Raw genomic sequence first — 12,254 nt, forward strand, 5'->3', positions numbered from 1 at the left:
ACATCCCTCAAGGGGTCCCAGATTGGAGAGGGTGCAGGCTGGACTGAGGGACACCCCCCCTCCCCTGTGCATGAATTTCGTGCACCGGGCCTCTAGTTTTTTAATAAAAATATATATTTTTAAAAAGAATAAAAATTATGTAATCAATAAATTGAAAAAAGCATTTCTCAAACCCAATACCCACTCATGATAAAAACACTCAGCAAGATAGAAATAGAGGGTATTTACCTCTACATAATACAAATCATATACCAGTATGAAAACTGTAGGTAACTTAATGGTGAAAAATGGAATGTTTCACCTCAGGTCAGAAACAAAGCAAGAATGTCTACTATAACCACTCTTATTCAACATAGTAGTGGGCATTCTTGACACTGGAATAACAAAAAGAGATAAAATGCATATAAAGTGGAAAGAAAGAAATAAAACTTTTTCTGGTTACAGATGACATGATTGTCCTCAGAGAAAACCTTGAAAAATTACATCCCCACTCCTTATAACTAATTAGTGAGTTCATCAAGATTGCAGGTTACAACATCAACACATAAAAATCAATTACATATCTATATACTAACTATAAATGTGAAAAGAACCAAAAAACTCAATACCATTTATAATTGTTTTAAATAAAATAGTAACATATACACTGAGTGGCCAGATTATTATAATCTCTGAATGCATAATAGTCTGGCCACTCAGTGTGTGTGTGTGTGTGTGTGTGTGTGTGTGTGTGTGTGTGTATGTGTGTGTGTGTGTGTGTATTAGAGGCCTGGCACATGAATTCGTGCATGGGTGAGGTCCGGCCAGCCTGGCCAGGGGGAGGGGACATAGGCAGTTGGCCAGCCTGCCTGCTGGTCAAACTCCTGGTCGAGGGGACAATTTGCATATTAGCCTTTTATTATATAGAATATACACTGAGTGGCCAGATTATTATGCATTCAGAGACCATAATAATCTGGCCATTCAGTGTACATTTAACAATGTACAAGATCTGCATGTTAACAATTATAGTGTTGAAGAAACAAATCAAATAAGATAAAACTAAATGGAGAGACATACTCTGTTCATGGACAGGAAAACTCAACATGGTAAAAATGTCCATTCTCCCTAAATTAATCTATAGGATTCATGTAATTCCTATCAAAATCCCAGAAAACTCTTTTTGTAATCATAGACAAGCTTTTTCAAATATTCACATGGAAAGATACCGACCCTAGAATAGCTAAAACTATCTTGACAAAGTAGAATATAGAAACATTCTACCTGATAGTAAGGTATACTCTGTAGCTGTAGTAATTAAGATAGTGTATGGTATTAGAGAAAATATAGATATACTAGTATAAAGCTGTTAAACAGAATGAAGAATCCAAAAATAGAACCATGTAAATATGATCAAGTTATTTTTGACAAAGGCTGTAAAGCAATCCGGTAGAGGAAGTTTATATCCTTTAGAATAAAGGGCAGTGGAACAAGTGGACATCCATAGGCAAAAAAAATAAACCTCACCATAAACCTAATAGCAACTCAAAGTGAATTACATACAATCTACATGCAAATTTACTAAAATGCAAAACAAAAAGTTTAGGAAAAACAGCATAGGAGCACATATTTAGGATCGAGGACTCAGCATTGAATTCTCAGACTTGACACCTAAGTATGATCCAGAAAATGAAAATTCATAGGTTAGATCTCAAAGAAATTATAACCATTTGCTCTGTGAAAACCCATGTCATGTGGATGAAAAGACAAGCTACAGATTTGGAGAATGAAAATATTTACAAACTACATATCTGCCAAAAGAGTAGTATTTAGAAAATATAAAGAACTTTCAAAACTGAACAGTAAAAATAATCAAATTTGAAAATGGGAAAAGGATATCAAAAGACATTTCACTAACGAGGACATACAGATGGTAGACAGGCACATGAAACAGTGTTCAACATTATTAGCTGTGAGGAGAATGCACATTTAAACTACAGTGACCCATAGCTGCACACCTAATGCAATGGTTAAAATAAAAAACAGTGATGACATCAAAGATGCCGAAAGACTGGATCACTCATATTTTGCTTGTGAGAAAGTAAAATGGTACAGGCACTCTAAAATTCAGTTTGGCAGCTTCTTATACACCTAAATATGCAATTACCATAGGATCCCACTACTTCACTCTGGGCATTTATCCCAGAGAAATGAAAAATTATGTTCACACAAAAACCTATACAAGACTGTACGTTGCAGTTTATGTGTAATAGCTAAAAAATGGAATCCTCCAAGTTATTCTTCAACAGATGAATGGTTAAACAAACTGAGATACATATACCAGGTAACACTACTCAGTAATATAAAGGAAGACAGTATTGATACAACTTGGATGGCTCTCCAGGGTGAGTTATACTGAATGACAAAGCCAGTCTCATGAGGTTACGTACTGTATGATTCCATTTACATAATATATATTTAAATTTTTTTCATTTATATATCTTTTCATAACACAATTTTAGAAATGGAAGAGAAATTAATACTTGTCTAAGAAAAGGGGATGTGGAGGGCAAAACAAGGGATCCTTGTTGTTTTAGTGATATTTGATATTTTGATGGATGATTGAACAAAGAAGTGGTACATATACACAATGGAAGACTGCTCAGCCATAAAAAAGGTGAAATATTGCCATTAGCAACATGGATGGATTTGGAGAGATTTTACTAAGTAAAATAAGTCAGATGAAAAAGGACAAAACCCAAATGATTTCACTTGTATTTGGGATATAAAACAAAAAGCAACCAATAAACAAAACAAATAAATAAGTAGTCACAGATACATAAACCTACATAGGTGATAAAATTTTATATAACTTAACATACACACATACACTCCCCAAAGAGGACAATTACAAGTGGGGAAAGCTGAATAAAATTATAAAATTAGTGGGTTATATCAATGTTCATGTCTTAGTTGTGATATACTATAGTTTGTACAAAATATATAAGAAGTATACAGGATCTCTCTATGTTATTCTTACAACTGCATTTGAATCTACAGTCATTTCAATAAAAATATCAATTAAAATATAAACCAAGGCTCCTCTTCTCACTAAATATTATTTTGTTTTGGAGAATGTCTTTAGGTTTTTATAAAGATGCCATTTATGTTAGCATGTAATGAACTCACTGTTATTAAAAGAACTAATATATAAATATTTTAAAAATAAACTTGGAAATCCTCTTACTCATCATTTCCTTCCTTCTCTGTTTATACTAAGACATACTGCATGTAAATTTTAAAGTAACTCATATGTATTTTGATGTTCACAAAACAAAAGGAAAATAATTGCACTTAAGACAACTTACTATACAAACTTACAATTAGTAAATATATAAAGTAGATGAGGATTCGTTGCATTAAAAGTACTTCCATATTTTATAAGGTAATTTACTGCTTATTACTTTTAACAGTGAACTTTCCTGGTTTATTAAAAAAATGTAGCTGAATTTAAATGTGACAAGAAGAAGCGTTCCTGGCTCAACCTTCCTGATAGAACAAAAGTCAGGATAGCCTCCAGGGCAAGAGTGTTCTTCGCAGTATTTGGAAGACTGAACTCTCCCCCTGCCGCTGAGGAGCTACTTCATAATAGGGAAAGTATTGGTAGAAGTCCTTGTTTGAATTCATAAAACTCTGACACACAACATTGTGCTCAGGAGCACTAGTGGCTTGGTCAGGCCATTTTTATGCAAATGAAGACATTTCTCACATTTAATTTCAGGGGATCTGCAACGAGGCAAATCGTATTTCTTAGAAATCTCATCCGATTTCCAGTACTTTTCTACCACAATTACAGCAGTTCAACAGTTTGTTTAAAATTATTTTGTCCTTTACTGTGGAAAAGGTTTTTCTGTTTCATGATGTGTGTGCCTCCAATTGCTTGACCAAAGACTAAAAATCTGAAACTTCTTTAAAGAGCATAGTACTTGAATTATAAAAGTTTATGCTTCTTAAGTTCTAAGTAGTTTCTAAGGGAGTATTCTTAATTCACTTTTCCTCAGGAATGGGCAGTTAAATCTCTGCAGATGGAGTAATTTTCACATCTTAGATTATTTTCCTGATTGATTTTCCCCCTTGATGGTCACTACTGAGCTAGCTAGAAATATTTATTCAGGATGAAAATGAAAGTTGTATTATTTAATGTGATAGGCTGAAAATAAGATAAAAAGGGGAGCTGACTTACAGCATCAAAGACAGAGTATTCTAAATATTGTATACAATCCTGTAAAAAGCTAGTAGCAGCAGTTGCCTTTTCCTATCTGTACAGTAAGTAAAACTCAGTCATTGGACACAGTAGTAACTGAAGGAAATTTCATGGGGATATTTTCAGATTACAATATGTCTATTGTGCCATCTGGAATTCTCTAAGAGTGACATTATTCTCAATATAGTGGCTCTTGGGTAAGACAACTTCCAGTATTTCACTTTCAGCTCAGAGCAGGAACAGTCTTTCTCATACAGTACCAGTATAAGGTACATGCAACACACACATATATTTTATACACCTTTGTAGCACACTGCTTGAATCTCATATATATATATTGTTATGCCCAGAGTTCAGGGTCCCCAATAATCAACCACTAGGGAGCCTTTTCTCCGATGCAAAAGCAAAGAGTCTTTATTCAAACCCGGGTTTGGCTCCCAGCCTCCTCCTGACGCAGCAGTGGGGCCAGAGCGCGAACTCCGGGGGAGTGATGAATTATAAAGGGTTGGACATTTGGGTGGGCTTAGGGAAGTGACGTGGGTTACAGAGATTGCCTAATTTGGACTGAATCTACTTCTCTACATTCCTATTGGCAGGTTCATGCAATTGTTACATTCTCGCGGTTTTCTAAGAAAAAGGAGTCATATACATAGTTACACAGGATGGAGGGTACAGTACATTTTGTGCTGTCCTGCTCTGCCCTTTCATTCCCCCCTTGTCTTGGGACACCCGGCTCAATCATGAGACGGTTTGCATTTCTACTTTGTCTCTTACTTCTGGCCAAGGCCTTTAGTACTACAGTCCCCAACAGTACTGTCCACAGCGAATTCCAGTTCCTCTCCTGCAGGTGTCGAGATTCCTCCTGGCCTGCGTGGAGCCCAGGCTAGGGATCTCACGGGTGAGGCCGCTGGTTGCCAGGATCCAGGCCGTTTCCTGGTGCAGGAGCTGGGAGTGGTGTAGCCAGGTCTGGACGCCGTCTACTTCAACAGCCGTGGGCATGCTCAGGATAACAGTGTAGCATCCCTCCCAGGTTGGGGTGAGTCCTTGGGCAGTGACCTTCTTTACCCATACCGAGTTCTTGGGCTGGAAGGGATGTACAGGGTCCGCAGTGGGCACTGGCAGAGCATCACGAACAAGCTTATGGGTGGCTCTCTGGGTATACTGCAGAGCCTGTAAGGACTTGAGTAAGGGAATGGTTATGAATTCCAGCTTTCAGTTTCTTCCTGACCCTGGAAAGGAAGCGGCAGGGGGAGGTCTATCATATATGATCTCTAAAAGGGGGAAACCCCTACTGGTAGGGGGTACACCTGGCCCATAAGAGGGTGAAGGGCAGGAGGTTGGTCCAGTTTTCACCGGTTTCTAAGGTAAATTTAGTTAAATTCTTTTTTTGAGTCTCGCGCATGCCTGTCCTAAGGCTTGAGCTATATTTTGAGATATCTTGGCTACAAAGGCGGGGCTGTTATCTGATCCTATGACTACTGGCAGCCCGAATCTAGGTATAATCTAGCAACTATAGAGGTAGTTTCTGTCCTAGTGGGGTATGCTTTAACCCAACCCGAGAAGGTATCTATGAGAGCTAGCAGGTACTTGTACTCTGATGCTGGTGGCTTAATTTCTGTGAAATCTACCTCCTAATGCTCTCCTGGGGAATTTCCCTGGGGCCTGAATTTCTAGGGGGACCTTCTTACCTTGCTTAGTATTTATCTGTGCATAAACTGTACTTCTAGTGACTATGCTTTTAATTATTTTATCTAAGAGTACCTGCCTTGCAGAAGTTCAGAAGTCTTGGTGACGCTAAGTGGGTAGCCTGGTATAACTGGGTAACTAACGTCCAACCTATAGCCTCTGGGACCAACAGTCTGTCATCTGGTAGGGTACACCAACCATCCGGTCCTTTAATGGCTTGCTTCTCTTCTGCCAATTCCTCCTCTTGTTTGGTATAGGAGGAGGTCTGCATAAGTCCAGGTACGGCAGGGTTACTAAAACTTGTAAAGTCCCACTGGTTTTTGGGCGGCTTCCTTGGCAGTTTGGTCTGTGGCTCTATTTCCTCTGGCTTCAATTGTCTTCCCTTTCTGATGTCCTTTGCAGTGCACTATTGCAACTGCCCTTGGGAGCCAGATGACCTTTAATGTGGCTAAAATTTCTTCTTATTTTTAATGTCCTTTTTCACTGCAGTTGGTAACCCTTTTTTCTGGTGGATGGCACTGTGTTCCCATCGGAGGGCCTGGATTAAGGCCAAAAGCTCGACTTTTTGTGCCTTGGTTCCCCTATTCAGGGACTGCGCCCAAATGGTGTGGTCCAGGGTGACTACTGCTGCCCCTGCATATCGGATGCCATCCTGAACATAACTGCTCCCAACTGTGAACAGTACCTTGTCTGGTGATGATAGCGGGGCATCTGTCAGGTCTGGGCGAGCCGTTTGTACTGCGTCTGTTACCTCCGTGCAGTCATGAATGGGTTCCTCTGGGTCATCATCTGGAAGCAGGCTGGCAGGGTTGATGGCCAGTGTCTTATGGAACCAGATGCAGGGCTGGTCCAGGAGAAGAGCTTGGCACTGGGTGATCCTGGTGTTTGACATCCATCTCTCTGGAGCACCTCGAAGGAGGGCCTCCACACCATGGGGTGTTGTCAGGGCTAGTTCCTGGCCCAGAGTCTGCTTATCTGCCTCCTTCACCAGCAATGCTGTGGTGGCCACTGCCCAGAGGCACGCTGGCCACCCTGCTGCCACGGGGTCTAGCTTCTTAGACAGATAGGCAACAGGTCTCTTCCAGGGACCTAGAGTCTGAGTGAGAACCCCTTTGGCAATGCCTCTTACCCCACTCACGTGGAGGTGGAAGGGCTTCCTGACGTCTGGTAAGGCTAGGGCAGGTGCTGAGATGAGAGCCTTCTTTAGCTCCTCAAAGGCCCATTGTTCTACTTCGGTCTAGTTCAGTGGCTGCATTCCCCCAGTACTTGAGTCTAGAGGTTTAGCAATCTCTATGAGCCCCGGTATCCACAGGTTGTAGTATCCAACTGCCCCTAAGAATTCCCGCTCCGTCCCGCTCAAAGGATATGATGGCAGTCCAAATAGTTTCTGTAGGAGGTCACGTTTACACAGGGGGTACAGGCATTCTGGTATGACCAGAAATGAATGAGTTACCGTGTTCTTTCTGAGGTCCATAGTCCTTTTTTATGTCTAAGGAAAACAGGCAATTTGTCTGGTGGCTTCCTGGACTGCTGTCTTCTTAGAGGTTATGAGTCCCACCGGCTCTGTCAAGACTGAATAGGCTGTTCCAGTGTCCACCAGGAAACTAACAGGTTTGCCCCCCCACTTGTAAGGTTACTCTGGAGGCTTAATGGAAAGGAACCCCGGTCCTGTCAGTCCTTTTCCTCTAAGTTAAAGACCCTTGGAGTCTGAGTCTCCCCTTTCTGCTTCTCTAGCTAACCTGCCAGGACATTTTATCTTCCTGTGCCTCTGCTTCTTATAATAGGTATACTAATTCCTTCCTATTTGCTGCTGGCTTTTTCTTCTTTCTAATATTTCTCTGTTCTTTTTTTCTTACTATATATATAAACTTTTATAAATTTTATAATTTTAAATTAGTCTTTAAACTTTCTATGTCTTTCAAAAATGCATAACTATGCCTCAAATCTTTTATTATTTTAAAATATTTAGAAAAGGCAGAGGGAGAAGGGAGCAGGCTCAGCCATTTGAATTTCAAACTGTCATATTTTTTTATAGATAATAATCTCAGATTCTGATAAGCCTGGAAAGGGGAATTTCTAGCTGCCGCCTTTAAGCCCCCTATAGAACACGGTGAAAAGTGTCCAAGGAGTCGCCGAGGGTTCTTGGGTCTTATTGGGGCGGAGGGGGTCACAAGGGAATTTCCCTCCTCGTTGCTGCCTCTAGCCACTTAAAACAACCCCTGGAGGGGATAGACACTGGGTGGGCAGAGGCAGGGAGCGCAGCGCGGGTCCCACCGAGGCGTTTTCATCTGGCAGTCCACTCTCTGTTCTCACTGGGAAAAGCGCTTGCCTCCTACTAACGAAAGTGGCGTGGGGGAACCGGTGACCCCTACACTGTAATCAGACTCCCTGACCTTTCTGAAAAGCTACTCTGCTTGAGTGTGTTTCTATTAAAAATTACTGATTTTAAAATTATAACTTAAGAGTTGCTATACACACACAAGGACCAAGTGGCCTACAAAATATTTTCCTTTTCTTTGAAAGGTTTTACAATGTACATTAATCACATCAAACTTAATGACCAATTGAGACAAACAGTTCTGATACTGTTCCTCCACCACTGATTAAGACTGGGTGGTGGCAGGTGTCAGAAATAAGATTCATTTAGGTTTTGAGCTTGCTGGGCAGACTTGGTGACTTTGCCAGCTCCAGCTTTCTTCTTATAGTTAATTTTAGAATGTGGTCTCTGCTTTAAATCTCTTTGGACTACAATTGTTATAACTTTATATCTTCACATTAATAAATATAGACAGAAATGTTGTTAGGCAGGCCGATTCCCCCTCTGACAGAGAGAAAACACCCCTGGGAAAAAAGAATCCCAGTGGCCACTCGGGGGGGTTGCTACCTGTCAGAGCACTCAGCCTTCAACAAATTAAATGTGTTGTTTTTTTTTCTATATACGAACAAATAATTATAACCAGGCAGACAACAAAATATCAAACAAACATCTGTCCTTATATTATTTCAGTAAATAAGTATTCTTACATTCTTGGGATCTAAGCAGATAACAGAAACACTGCCTCTAAGTCCCCTGATGGGGGCCTCCCTTTCTTATCGTCGCTTTTTCTGGCTTCTGCCATAGGCCAGTGGGCGGGACCAGTGTGTTGAAGGAAAAATCATCCTGCAGTCCGGCTCGGGGAGGGACAGGTTACACATGGAGCGTTGTTTCAGGAGAGGCAAAACCTTGATAAAAGCTCCATAATTCAATCACACAGTCAAAGGTTAAACTGGAAGGGAAGAACCACTCAATGTCCTCTAAGAGGATTTTAACAAACTGATAACAAACTGACAAAACCTTGACAAATCAAAACTCAATAAATAATATATACATATAGGGCCCAATTATGACAGAAAATATAAGACAAAAAGACAAAACAAACAGTCCTGATACCAACATGACAAAACACAAAACAAACACCTGTTGAGAGGGAGAGCCTCCAGCCCCTTCTGGGGGGTCCCTCTCTCCTCTCGCAGGAGAAGATTTCTTGTGAGCTGAAAGCCTGGATGGCCTCCTGAAAGAAAAGATTTTTAATCCAGTTACAGATGCTATTAGAATCAGGATGAGAGAGGAAGGGAAAGTCCAGGTTATGTCCTCTCTGAGGATCCTAATAACTGAAAACAGTAAGTTAAACAAACGGTTAACGGGGTCTATAAAGAGTTAATAGTAACTTCAGCCTTAGTTCCACGTTGGACTATGATGTCACAGGCCGGGGCAGGGCCTGTACATCTCTCCGCCCTGTAAAGCTGTAAGGGGAGTCTCCCAGCACCAAAAGAGATAAGGAAGCTGTAAATAAAAGTTCTTTTGTTCTTTGAAATGTTATAAATGGATACTTTTAAATCAACCTTAGAACTTTAAAATTCAATTTAATACAGTAAATTCACAAATCAGAGCAAACTGAAACCTTCATTTATACAAACAGAGGAATTTTTATCATCTAAGTGGGCTTATTCCCTCTCTGACGGAGAACAAAGGACTCTTAAGAAAAGGTGTCTCAGCAGCTGCTAAAGACCTTTATATTCCGCCATAGCAGGTCCGCCCTATCTTTAAATAAATTAAACAGCAGAAAGAGATAACAAATATTTTCACATTTATATTTATATACCAAACAGTCTGAGTTTTTGACTCCTACTAGATATTTACCAGAGTTTAAACAGTCACCTGATTAATTTGCCTGAGGAAGCTCTATGGCCTTGGGGGGGGGGGGAGGAATTAAGCTCCCCTTTCCACTCACTTGGAGTGGACTGAGTCTATCCCATAATGTCCGTCCAGTAAGTCCACAGAAGTCCACAGAAAGACACAAAAACCAAACAGACAAAGACACTGAAAAGCTGGACGATGGCCCTGTGCCAACTAGCGGGAGCGACCCGCTTCGTCCCTGAGTTTTGAGGGGAAGCCACTCCCCTCCAGACGGGGGTTTTTACGCCCCTCCAGACGGAGAATCAGAGCGTCCTCTGACCCTCCAACCCAAGGTCCACCTGTGCGTCCACTTAGACCGTTTTTGGGCAATTCAGATTTGGCTTCAGAAGCGAGCTCGCGCAGAACAGACAATACAGACACTTACCGCGGTCAGTCAGCAGTCAGACTCTTCGGATCGGGTCCCTCGTGGGTATTGGGGAGCCCCGGGCGAGCCCCCAAATGTTATGCCCAGAGTTCAGGGTCCCCAATAATCAACCACTAGGGAGCCTTTTCTCCGATGCAAAAGCAAAGAGTCTTTATTCAAACCCGGGTTTGGCTCCCAGCCTCCTCCTGACGCAGCAGTGGGGCCAGAGCGCGAACTCCGGGGGAGTGATGAATTATAAAGGGTTGGACATTTGGGTGGGCTTAGGGAAGTGACGTGGGTTACAGAGATTGCCTAATTTGGACTGAATCTACTTCTCTACATTCCTATTGGCAGGTTCATGCAATTGTTACATTCTCGCGGTTTTCTAAGAAAAAGGAGTCTGATACATAGTTACACAGGATGGAGGGTACAGTACATTTTGTGCTGTCCTGCTCTGCCCTTTCAATATATATATGTGTGTGTATATATATATATATATACATACATATATATATGTATGGACAATGAATTATTCTGTTGTAATGGACAATGCTTTGCAACTTAAAGCAACATACACTAAAATTTTTAATTAGCAGAGTTGAGGAAATAGGAGATGAAGAAGTGTGTCAGACTCAAAAACAGCTTGCAGAAAGATTAAATGTTGCTCAGTAAACAATTTCTGATCATTTACAAGCAATGGGAAACATTTTTTAATTTCTTTATTGATTGGGGTATTACATATGTGACCTTACCCCCCCATTGCTCCCCCACCCCCCCACTCATGCCCTCACCACCCTGTTGTCCATTGGTTGGGTTTATATGCATGCATACGGGTCCTTTGGTTGATCTCTCCTCCTTGCCCCCACCCTCCCCTACCTTTCCTCTGAGGTTTGACTTGGGAAAGATTTTAAAGGAAGGAAAATGGGTGCCACATCAACTGAACAAAAGACAAATGGAAAACCGAAAAGTCATCAGTAAAATGTTGCTTCAACGGCAAGAAAGAAAGTCTTTTTTGCATTGAATTGTGACTGGCAATGAAAAGTGAATTTATTCTGAGAACCCCAAATGCACAAAATCATGGGTTCATCCAGGTCAACCATCAACATCGACTGCAAGGCCAAATCGCTTTGGAAAGAAGACAATGCTCTGTGTTTGGTGGGATCAGGAAGGTGTGGTATATTATGAGCTTCTAAAACCAGGTGAAACCATTAATACCGATTGCTACCAACAACAAATAATCAATTTGAACCATGCTTTGATCGTGAAATGACCAGAATGTTCCAAAGACACGGCAAAGTAATTTAGCTTCATGATGACGCACCATCACACACTTCAAAACCAGTTAAAGACACGTTAAAAGATCTTGCCTAGGAAGTATTAACCTACCCACAGTATTCATCAGACCTTGCTCCTTCAGATGACCACTTGTTCTGATCAATGGCACATGCACTATCTGAGCAGCACTTCAAAATGTATGAAGAAGTGGAAAATTTGGTCTCTGAATGGTTTGCCTCAAAACAAGAAAAGTTTTATTGGGACGGTATCCACAAATTACCTGAAAAATGGGGGAAATGTGTAGCTAGTGATGGACATTACTTTGAATAAAGCACTTTTGATGTGTCTCTTGAAAAAAAAAAAAAGGAAATAGGAGATTCCTAAAAGCTTAAAATTTCAGTTAGGCATGACAGAATAAAAATCATAATTCTTAGATTAGCAGACAGCAAATTACTTTTCAGTTGCTACAC

The 12,254-nt window shown here is 40.8% G+C and overlaps 1 protein-coding gene and 1 long non-coding RNA gene across 3 annotated transcripts in view; both read right to left on the reverse strand.

Annotated features, from left to right (window-relative positions):
- The window catches only part of EPHA6 (EPH receptor A6), a 1,030,425-nt gene that overhangs the window by 500,746 nt on the left and 517,425 nt on the right, over positions 1–12,254 (reverse strand). The gene's annotated exons all lie outside the window — the stretch shown is intronic.
- LOC129148612 (uncharacterized) lies at positions 4,668–10,968 on the reverse strand. 2 transcript variants are annotated; one of them, XR_008555606.1, is made up of 3 exons: positions 9,387–9,698; positions 8,954–9,151; positions 4,668–5,472 (listed from the first exon to the last, which is right to left on the reverse strand). It is a non-coding gene; the product is annotated as an uncharacterized LOC129148612 (long non-coding RNA). The 2 variants fall into 2 exon arrangements; XR_008555607.1 differs by lacking the exon at positions 8,954–9,151 and adding an exon at positions 10,531–10,968 and having other exon boundaries at positions 4,687–5,472; positions 9,387–9,480.

Source organism: Eptesicus fuscus, chromosome 3 (assembly GCF_027574615.1).
Source record: "Eptesicus fuscus isolate TK198812 chromosome 3, DD_ASM_mEF_20220401, whole genome shotgun sequence".
Classification (NCBI taxonomy): domain Eukaryota; kingdom Metazoa; phylum Chordata; class Mammalia; order Chiroptera; family Vespertilionidae; genus Eptesicus; species Eptesicus fuscus.